General features: G+C 57.4%; 2 non-coding genes and 1 pseudogene across 2 annotated transcripts; all 3 read left to right on the top strand.

Annotated features, from left to right (window-relative positions):
- The first annotated feature begins 3,417 nt into the window (after positions 1-3,417).
- On the top strand, positions 3,418-5,327 carry LOC126431079 (small subunit ribosomal RNA). The gene has a single exon (XR_007577470.1). It is a non-coding gene; the product is annotated as a small subunit ribosomal RNA (ribosomal RNA).
- A 351-nt stretch (positions 5,328-5,678) lies between these two features.
- On the top strand, positions 5,679-5,833 carry LOC126431077 (5.8S ribosomal RNA). Its single transcript, XR_007577468.1, has one exon. It is a non-coding gene; the product is annotated as a 5.8S ribosomal RNA (ribosomal RNA).
- Positions 5,834-6,021: 188 nt separating this feature from the next.
- The window catches only part of LOC126431074 (large subunit ribosomal RNA), a 7,897-nt pseudogene continuing 3,918 nt past the window's right edge, over positions 6,022-10,000 (top strand).

Raw genomic sequence — 10,000 nt, 5'->3', positions numbered from 1 at the left:
CCACCATTGCTCAGCTAAGCCACCAACACCCACACATGTCCTACACAGGGGTGCACCCTACATCACAATACTGCCTCCTCTCACAGCACACAAACAATGGCAGGAATGAAAGACACAGGTCTGCCACAAGCATGGAATCGGAGCGCCGCCTGTCATGAGCCAAAGGTGCATCCTGACGTGGCAAATCAGATGATGCCGCAGGCATCCACTTACTATAATCACAATCAACAAACCGACCGGCCGCCCCCCCCCCCCCCCCCATTACACCTTTCCATACAACAATGTGTACCTTAACCTAAACTATACTGTACCTTAACCTAAACTATACTGTACCTTAACCTAAACTATACTGTACCTTAACCTAAACTATACTGTACCTTAACCTAAACTATACTGTACCTTAACCTAAACTATACTGTACCTTAACCTAAACTATACTGTACCTTAACCTAACCTATACGGTACCTCAACCTAACCTATATTGTGCCTCAACCTAACCTATGTTGCGCCTTAACCTAACCTATGTTGCGCCTTAACCTAACCTATGTTGCGCCTTAACCTAACCTATGTTGCGCCTTAACCTAACCTATGTTGCGCCTTAACCTAACCTATGTTGCGCCTTAACCTAACCTATGTTGCGCCTTAACCTAACCTATGTTGCGCCTTAACCTAACCTATGTTGCGCCTTAACCTAACCTATGTTGCGCCTTAACCTAACCTATGTTGCGCCTTAACCTAACCTATGTTGCGCCTTAACCTAACCTATGTTGCGCCTTAACCTAACCTATGTTGCGCCTTAACCTAACCTATGTTGCGCCTTAACCTAACCTATGTTGCGCCTTAACCTAACCTATGTTGCGCCTTAACCTAACCTATGTTGCGCCTTAACCTAACCTATGTTGCGCCTTAACCTAACCTATGTTGCGCCTTAACCTAACCTATGTTGCGCCTTAACCTAACCTATGTTGCGCCTTAACCTAACCTATGTTGCGCCTTAACCTAACCTATGTTGCGCCTTAACCTAACCTATGTTGCGCCTTAACCTAACCTATGTTGCGCCTTAACCTAACCTATGTTGCGCCTTAACCTAACCTATGTTGCGCCTTAACCCAACCTATGTTGCGCCTTAACCCAACCTATGTTGCGCCTTAACCCAACCTATGTTGCGCCTTAACCCAACCTATGTTGCGCCTTAACCCAACCTATGTTGCGCCTTAACCCAACCTATGTTGCGCCTTAACCCAACCTATGTTGGGCCTTAACCCAACCTATGTTGGGCCTTAACCCAACCTATGTTGGGCCTTAACCCAACACACGTTGGGCCTTAACCCAACACACGTTGGGCCTTAACCCAACACACGTTGGGCCTTAACCCAACACACGTTGGGCCTTAACCCAACACACGTTGGGCCTTAACCCAACACACGTTGGGCCTTAACCCAACACACGTTGGGCCTTAACCCAACACACGTTGGGCCTTAACCCAACACACGTTGGGCCTTAACCCAACACACGTTGGGCCTTAACCCAACACACGTTGGGCCTTAACCCAACACACGTTGGGCCTTAACCCAACACACGTTGGGCCTTAACCCAACACACGTTGGGCCTTAACCCAACACACGTTGGGCCTTAACCCAACACACGTTGGGCCTTAACCCAACACACGTTGGGCCTTAACCCAACACACGTTGGGCCTTAACCTGCTCTGTAATTGTCATACGACGCGTTAAATTAGTGTAGTGTTGCCTAACTGCAACCCCCGCAATATAGTTTGCTACTCGCACTGCCCGGTCCCCAGTGTATCGCTTCATGTTAAACACCTTGCAGCTATACACTGTAATGTGGATGGCAGCAGGACGTACATGCTCAATGCCCTTTGCAGTTGTTCATTGGCATTTGCAGTTGTTCATTGGCATTCGCATGGCGAAGCACTTAGCCTACGCTGTGGTACGGCCTGTGTCAACTGTCCGCTGATGTTGTACGTCCAAATCACACACTGTACTGCACATTGGTCCTCATGTACTGAATGATACATCGTGGTACATGTGACCGTACAACGACTGCGCCAACAACGGCGAACCATGCGGTCCAAATGTTGTGCACTCAGCTACGTGTCGTCTCCCTATAAGAGCTGGATTGCAGTGTGGTATGCCCTGGATGGCGATCAGCATGAGCCGTCTGTTGATGTAGTGGCGCGTGTTGTCAGACGTAGTCGTCTCTTCTCACACACCGTGATAGCATGGTGCACTGCGTTCCACATCTGCGACATGCGACAGAGGCCGGTTGACAGTCGTTCGCGCAATGGACATCGCATACGTACGGGGGCCACCTTCCACGTGTTCGCGAAGCGTGCACATGTTGTTGCGTGTATGTGGGCAGACATAGTGTGTCGTGACACCTGACACAGGCATGCAACAATCGTTGAATTTGCAAATGGCGATGGACGCCTACGTTTGCTGGTGACGTTACGCAAATGAACAACTGGTAAACCGTTGTGGTGCGGTTGTTCTCGCTAGAGGTGAATCAGTGATGGCGACGATCGGTTGAGCTACCAACCGGTTGTTCCAGCGATACCCACCATGCCCACGAACGTGAATGGCATCTGGGTGTGAAGCGATACGCGGCGGTGGCTGCGTGGGACCGTCCCCGGCCGGTGAGGGGGGGCCTCCCGGCGTGCTGGCCGCGCGGTGCGTGGGCGCACGCGCTACAGCCGGCTGGTGGGGGCGGCCAGTGGCAGGCGCGCCGGCCGACGGAGGCGGCAGGCGGCGCAGCTGCGCGCCGGCGCACCCTGCACGCGGCGCCGTGCGGCCAAAGTAGGTCCTCGCGGGCCCGGTGCGAAGCGCGGTGGACATCTGCAGTGTGCTGGTCCGATTGAGGACTGTGTGCGCTGAGGATGCGCCGCCGCCCGGCGCTCGGCGCCGCGACGCCGTCTGCTGCTCGGTCGCCTCTGCGGTTCTCGCAGGTGGTTTGTATCGCAGCTGTGCGGACGTGTTGGCGCGTGCGCTGTGCTGGGAGAGTTCGCTTCGGCACCCAAGTGGGGCTTTTGTCCTTCTGTGGCGCTGGCGTTGGAGCTGCCGGTCACCGTAGGTGGCGCGTGTTGTCTCCCGCCGGCAATGCCACGACAGCACGCTCCCGGGCCTCTGTCGGCAGCGGCAAGCTCAGTTGGGAGCACGGGTGGTCGCACCTAAAGCGTCTACTCGCCAAACCCCGGGCGATTGCGCCTCTCTCGAACCCGACCAAGTACTTAGGACGGCGCTGCGCGCCGCCGGGACCTGAGAGGGTTTCGAGGTGTATGGTGCAGGGGAGCTCAGCCTCCTCCTGTTTGCAGAATAATTGAGCGGACGCTTGCGTGTTCGCGCGGGCCCCCGGGACACACTCCCGGGCGGCCGGCTGCTCAGCTCTAGTTGACGCAGCTCCCTGGTTGATCCTGCCAGTAGTCATATGCTTGTCTCAAAGATTAAGCCATGCATGTCTCAGTACAAGCCGCATTAAGGTGAAACCGCGAATGGCTCATTAAATCAGTTATGGTTCCTTAGATCGTACCCACGTTACTTGGATAACTGTGGTAATTCTAGAGCTAATACATGCAAACAGAGTCCCGACCAGAGATGGAAGGGACGCTTTTATTAGATCAAAACCAATCGGTCGGCTCGTCCGGTCCGTTTGCCTTGGTGACTCTGAATAACTTTGGGCTGATCGCACGGTCCTCGTACCGGCGACGCATCTTTCAAATGTCTGCCTTATCAACTGTCGATGGTAGGTTCTGCGCCTACCATGGTTGTAACGGGTAACGGGGAATCAGGGTTCGATTCCGGAGAGGGAGCCTGAGAAACGGCTACCACATCCAAGGAAGGCAGCAGGCGCGCAAATTACCCACTCCCGGCACGGGGAGGTAGTGACGAAAAATAACGATACGGGACTCATCCGAGGCCCCGTAATCGGAATGAGTACACTTTAAATCCTTTAACGAGTATCTATTGGAGGGCAAGTCTGGTGCCAGCAGCCGCGGTAATTCCAGCTCCAATAGCGTATATTAAAGTTGTTGCGGTTAAAAAGCTCGTAGTTGGATTTGTGTCCCACGCTGTTGGTTCACCGCCCGTCGGTGTTTAACTGGCATGTATCGTGGGACGTCCTGCCGGTGGGGCGAGCTGAAGGCGTGCGACGCGCCTCGTGCGTGCTCGTGCGTCCCGAGGCGGACCCCGTTGCAATCCTACCAGGGTGCTCTTGAGTGAGTGTCTCGGTGGGCCGGCACGTTTACTTTGAACAAATTAGAGTGCTTAAAGCAGGCAAGCCCGCCTGAATACTGTGTGCATGGAATAATGGAATAGGACCTCGGTTCTATTTTGTTGGTTTTCGGAACCCGAGGTAATGATTAATAGGGACAGGCGGGGGCATTCGTATTGCGACGTTAGAGGTGAAATTCTTGGATCGTCGCAAGACGAACAGAAGCGAAAGCATTTGCCAAGTATGTTTTCATTAATCAAGAACGAAAGTTAGAGGTTCGAAGGCGATCAGATACCGCCCTAGTTCTAACCATAAACGATGCCAGCCAGCGATCCGCCGCAGTTCCTCCGATGACTCGGCGGGCAGCCTCCGGGAAACCAAAGCTTTTGGGTTCCGGGGGAAGTATGGTTGCAAAGCTGAAACTTAAAGGAATTGACGGAAGGGCACCACCAGGAGTGGAGCCTGCGGCTTAATTTGACTCAACACGGGAAACCTCACCAGGCCCGGACACCGGAAGGATTGACAGATTGATAGCTCTTTCTTGATTCGGTGGGTGGTGGTGCATGGCCGTTCTTAGTTGGTGGAGCGATTTGTCTGGTTAATTCCGATAACGAACGAGACTCTAGCCTGCTAACTAGTCGCGTGACATCCTTCGTGCTGTCAGCGATTACTTTTCTTCTTAGAGGGACAGGCGGCTTCTAGCCGCACGAGATTGAGCAATAACAGGTCTGTGATGCCCTTAGATGTTCTGGGCCGCACGCGCGCTACACTGAAGGAATCAGCGTGTCTTCCTAGGCCGAAAGGTCGGGGTAACCCGCTGAACCTCCTTCGTGCTAGGGATTGGGGCTTGCAATTGTTCCCCATGAACGAGGAATTCCCAGTAAGCGCGAGTCATAAGCTCGCGTTGATTACGTCCCTGCCCTTTGTACACACCGCCCGTCGCTACTACCGATTGAATGATTTAGTGAGGTCTTCGGACTGGTACGCGGCATTGACTCTGTCGTTGCCGATGCTACCGGAAAGATGACCAAACTTGATCATTTAGAGGAAGTAAAAGTCGTAACAAGGTTTCCGTAGGTGAACCTGCGGAAGGATCATTACCGACTAGACTGCATGTCTTTCGATGTGCGTGTCGTGTCGCGCAACACGCTACCTGTACGGCTCGCAGTAGCCGTGCGCCGCGTGCGGAACCACGCGTGCTTCTCAAAACTAACGCCAATGTTGTGTGGTACGAGCGCTGAAGCGCTGGAGCGGCTGGCCTGCGGCACCTGGCGCCTGGCGCCGGTTTTGAATGACTTTCGCCCGACTGCCTGTCCGCTCCGGTGTGGAGCCGTACGACGCCCATCGGCCGTGAGGCCGTTGGACACAGAACGCTTGAACAGGGGCCGCCACACGCCTACGTCCCGCCTATGCAACTGTCTTGAAAGAGACAGTGGAAACTAAGAAAAGATCACCCAGGACGGTGGATCACTCGGCTCGTGGGTCGATGAAGAACGCAGCAAATTGCGCGTCGACATGTGAACTGCAGGACACATGAACATCGACGTTTCGAACGCACATTGCGGTCCATGGATTCCGTTCCCGGGCCACGTCTGGCTGAGGGTCGGCTACGTATACTGAAGCGCGCGGCGTTTGCCCCGCTTCGCAGACCTGGGAGCGTCGCGGCCGCCTGTGGGGCCGGCCGCGCCTCCTTAAACGTGCGATGCGCGCCCGTCGCCTGGCGGTTCGCATACCGGTACTTACTCGGTAGCGTGCACAGCCGGCTGGCGGTGTGGCGTGCGACACCTCGTACAACGACCTCAGAGCAGGCGAGACTACCCGCTGAATTTAAGCATATTACTAAGCGGAGGAAAAGAAACTAACAAGGATTCCCCCAGTAGCGGCGAGCGAACAGGGAAGAGTCCAGCACCGAACCCCGCAGGCTGCCGCCTGTCGTGGCATGTGGTGTTTGGGAGGGTCCACTACCCCGACGCCTCGCGCCGAGCCCAAGTCCAACTTGAATGAGGCCACGGCCCGTAGAGGGTGCCAGGCCCGTAGCGGCCGGTGCGAGCGTCGGCGGGACCTCTCCTTCGAGTCGGGTTGCTTGAGAGTGCAGCTCCAAGTGGGTGGTAAACTCCATCTGAGACTAAATATGACCACGAGACCGATAGCGAACAAGTACCGTGAGGGAAAGTTGAAAAGAACTTTGAAGAGAGAGTTCAAAAGTACGTGAAACCGTTCTGGGGTAAACGTGAGAAGTCCGAAAGGTCGAACGGGTGAGATTCACGCCCATCCGGCCACTGGCCTCCGCCCTCGGCAGATGGGGCCGGCCGCCCGCGCGGAGCAATCCGCGGCGGGGTCGTGTCCGGTTGCCTTTCCACTCGCCGCGGGGTGGGGCCGTTCCGGTGTGCGGTGGGCCGCACTTCTCCCCTAGTAGGACGTCGCGACCCGCTGGGTGCCGGCCTACGGCCCGGGTGCGCAGCCTGTCCTTCCGCGGGCCTCGGTTCGCGTCTGTTGGGCAGAGCCCCGGTGTCCTGGCTGGCTGCCCGGCGGTATATCTGGAGGAGTCGATTCGCCCCTTTGGGCGCTCGGGCTCCCGGCAAGCGCGCGCGGTTCTTCCCGGATGACGGACCTACCTGGCCCGGCCCCGGACCCGCGCCGCTGTTGGCTCGGGATGCTCTCGGGCGGAATAATCGCTCCCGTCAGCGGCGCTTCAGCTTTGGACAATTTCACGACCCGTCTTGAAACACGGACCAAGGAGTCTAACATGTGCGCGAGTCATTGGGCTGTACGAAACCTAAAGGCGTAATGAAAGTGAAGGTCTCGCCTTGCGCGGGCCGAGGGAGGATGGGGCTTCCCCGCCCTTCACGGGGCGGCGGCCTCCGCACTCCCGGGGCGTCTCGTCCTCATTGCGAGGTGAGGCGCACCTAGAGCGTACACGTTGGGACCCGAAAGATGGTGAACTATGCCTGGCCAGGACGAAGTCAGGGGAAACCCTGATGGAGGTCCGTAGCGATTCTGACGTGCAAATCGATCGTCGGAGCTGGGTATAGGGGCGAAAGACTAATCGAACCATCTAGTAGCTGGTTCCCTCCGAAGTTTCCCTCAGGATAGCTGGTGCTCGTACGAGTCTCATCCGGTAAAGCGAATGATTAGAGGCCTTGGGGCCGAAACGACCTCAACCTATTCTCAAACTTTAAATGGGTGAGATCTCCGGCTTGCTTGATATGCTGAAGCCGCGAGCAAACGACTCGGATCGGAGTGCCAAGTGGGCCACTTTTGGTAAGCAGAACTGGCGCTGTGGGATGAACCAAACGCCGAGTTAAGGCGCCCGAATCGACGCTCATGGGAAACCATGAAAGGCGTTGGTTGCTTAAGACAGCAGGACGGTGGCCATGGAAGTCGGAATCCGCTAAGGAGTGTGTAACAACTCACCTGCCGAAGCAACTAGCCCTGAAAATGGATGGCGCTGAAGCGTCGTGCCTATACTCGGCCGTCAGTCTGGCAGTCATGGCCGGTCCTTGCGGCCGGCCGCGAAGCCCTGACGAGTAGGAGGGTCGCGGCGGTGGGCGCAGAAGGGTCTGGGCGTGAGCCTGCCTGGAGCCGCCGTCGGTGCAGATCTTGGTGGTAGTAGCAAATACTCCAGCGAGGCCCTGGAGGGCTGACGCGGAGAAGGGTTTCGTGTGAACAGCCGTTGCACACGAGTCAGTCGATCCTAAGCCCTAGGAGAAATCCGATGTTGATGGGGGCCGTCATAGCATGATGCACTTTGTGCTGGCCCCCGTTGGGCGAAAGGGAATCCGGTTCCTATTCCGGAACCCGGCAGCGGAACCGATACAAGTCGGGCCCCTCTTTTAGAGATGCTCGTCGGGGTAACCCAAAAGGACCCGGAGACGCCGTCGGGAGATCGGGGAAGAGTTTTCTTTTCTGCATGAGCGTTCGAGTTCCCTGGAATCCTCTAGCAGGGAGATAGGGTTTGGAACGCGAAGAGCACCGCAGTTGCGGCGGTGTCCCGATCTTCCCCTCGGACCTTGAAAATCCGGGAGAGGGCCACGTGGAGGTGTCGCGCCGGTTCGTACCCATATCCGCAGCAGGTCTCCAAGGTGAAGAGCCTCTAGTCGATAGAATAATGTAGGTAAGGGAAGTCGGCAAATTGGATCCGTAACTTCGGGATAAGGATTGGCTCTGAGGATCGGGGCGTGTCGGGCTTGGTCGGGAAGTGGGTCAGCGCTAACGTGCCGGGCCTGGGCGAGGTGAGTGCCGTAGGGGTGCCGGTAAGTGCGGGCGTTTAGCGCGGGCGTGGTCTGCTCTCGCCGTTGGTTGGCCTCGTGCTGGCCGGCGGTGCAGGATGCGCGCGCCTGCGCGGCGTTCGCGCCCCGGTGCTTCAACCTGCGTGCAGGATCCGAGCTCGGTCCCGTGCCTTGGCCTCCCACGGATCTTCCTTGCTGCGAGGCCGCGTCCGCCTTAGCGTGCTCCTCCGGGGGCGCGCGGGTGCGCGGATTCTCTTCGGCCGCCATTCAACGATCAACTCAGAACTGGCACGGACTGGGGGAATCCGACTGTCTAATTAAAACAAAGCATTGCGATGGCCCTAGCGGGTGTTGACGCAATGTGATTTCTGCCCAGTGCTCTGAATGTCAACGTGAAGAAATTCAAGCAAGCGCGGGTAAACGGCGGGAGTAACTATGACTCTCTTAAGGAGTCGTGCTGCTGCTGCGAGGTGCCTTCCTTGGGTTATAGTTACAGGGAGAGTGATGCGCAATACATGGGCCTTGCCCTCTTAGCCTCTCCTCTCCTGCGGTCTTCTCCCCTTCTCGTGGGCCCGCTGATTTCGCAGAGTGGAAGACCGCACCAGGGGCTTGGGGGGGTTACCAGCCCCCCCTCGCACTATCCCTTTTTTTAGTTGGGGGCAGTAAGCAGAGAATAAGTGGTGGCCCTTCCGCTGAAGGTGCCACCCCAACTCCCCCAGCACCTAGCCGGCCAACCGGCCGTGCCGAAAATCTTGTAACTTTTGCAGCTATGTATACCTGTAGTGAGTGCCACCGCAGCTTTACAACCAAGAACGGTCTCGGGGTCCATCGCCGCCGCCAACATCTTGCGGCCGCCAACGCGGAGATCGTCACGGAGAGGCATCGCGCGAGGTGGACGGAGGAAGAAGTCCTGTCGCTCGCCAAGGCAGAGGCCGAACTGTTCCTCGAGAGGGACGCCCGGTTCTTCTTTGTAAATCAAGAGCTCATCAGGATGTTCCCCGACCGAACGCTTGAGGCAATCAAGTGCCGACGGCGGCAAGCTGCCCACAAGCAGCTTGTCCGCCAATTCATGGAGGCGCTTGAGATCGGTCGGGGGGAAGAGCCGGCGTCCCGCCGGGGAGCGGCGAGCCCGCTGCCTGACGCGGGCGAGGCCGCTGCGCCGCCCGTCGACGCAGCCGAGGACTTCGCGGCCGACACCACCGGGCCGCCGCCGGAGGGGCCGACTGACGCCGCCATCTGGGAGCATCTGGCGGGGCTACCCGCTTCCGCCCAGCGTTTCTCTGCCCTGGATCGTGTCATCGGTCTGGGGCGGGGCACGCCGCCCGATGTCATCCTGGGCATGCTCCCGGATGCCCTTGCGTCGGTCGGGTCCAGAGGGGAGAGATCGATCACCAGGACACAGCGGCCGCGCCAACCATCGAAGCGGCCGCATGCCGCGCCGCCGACGCAGAAGCGCAAGCGGCGCCGCTGGGAGTACGCGAGAACGCAGGATGCCTTCCGACGGTCGCGTGCGCGTTGCGTGCGCGGCCTCTTGGATGGCACCC

Source organism: Schistocerca serialis, unplaced genomic scaffold (assembly GCF_023864345.2).
Source record: "Schistocerca serialis cubense isolate TAMUIC-IGC-003099 unplaced genomic scaffold, iqSchSeri2.2 HiC_scaffold_1075, whole genome shotgun sequence".
NCBI classification, from domain to species: domain Eukaryota; kingdom Metazoa; phylum Arthropoda; class Insecta; order Orthoptera; family Acrididae; genus Schistocerca; species Schistocerca serialis.
The sequence above is the reverse complement of the archived record's forward strand: the minus strand, read 5'-3'. Positions and strand labels throughout refer to the sequence as shown.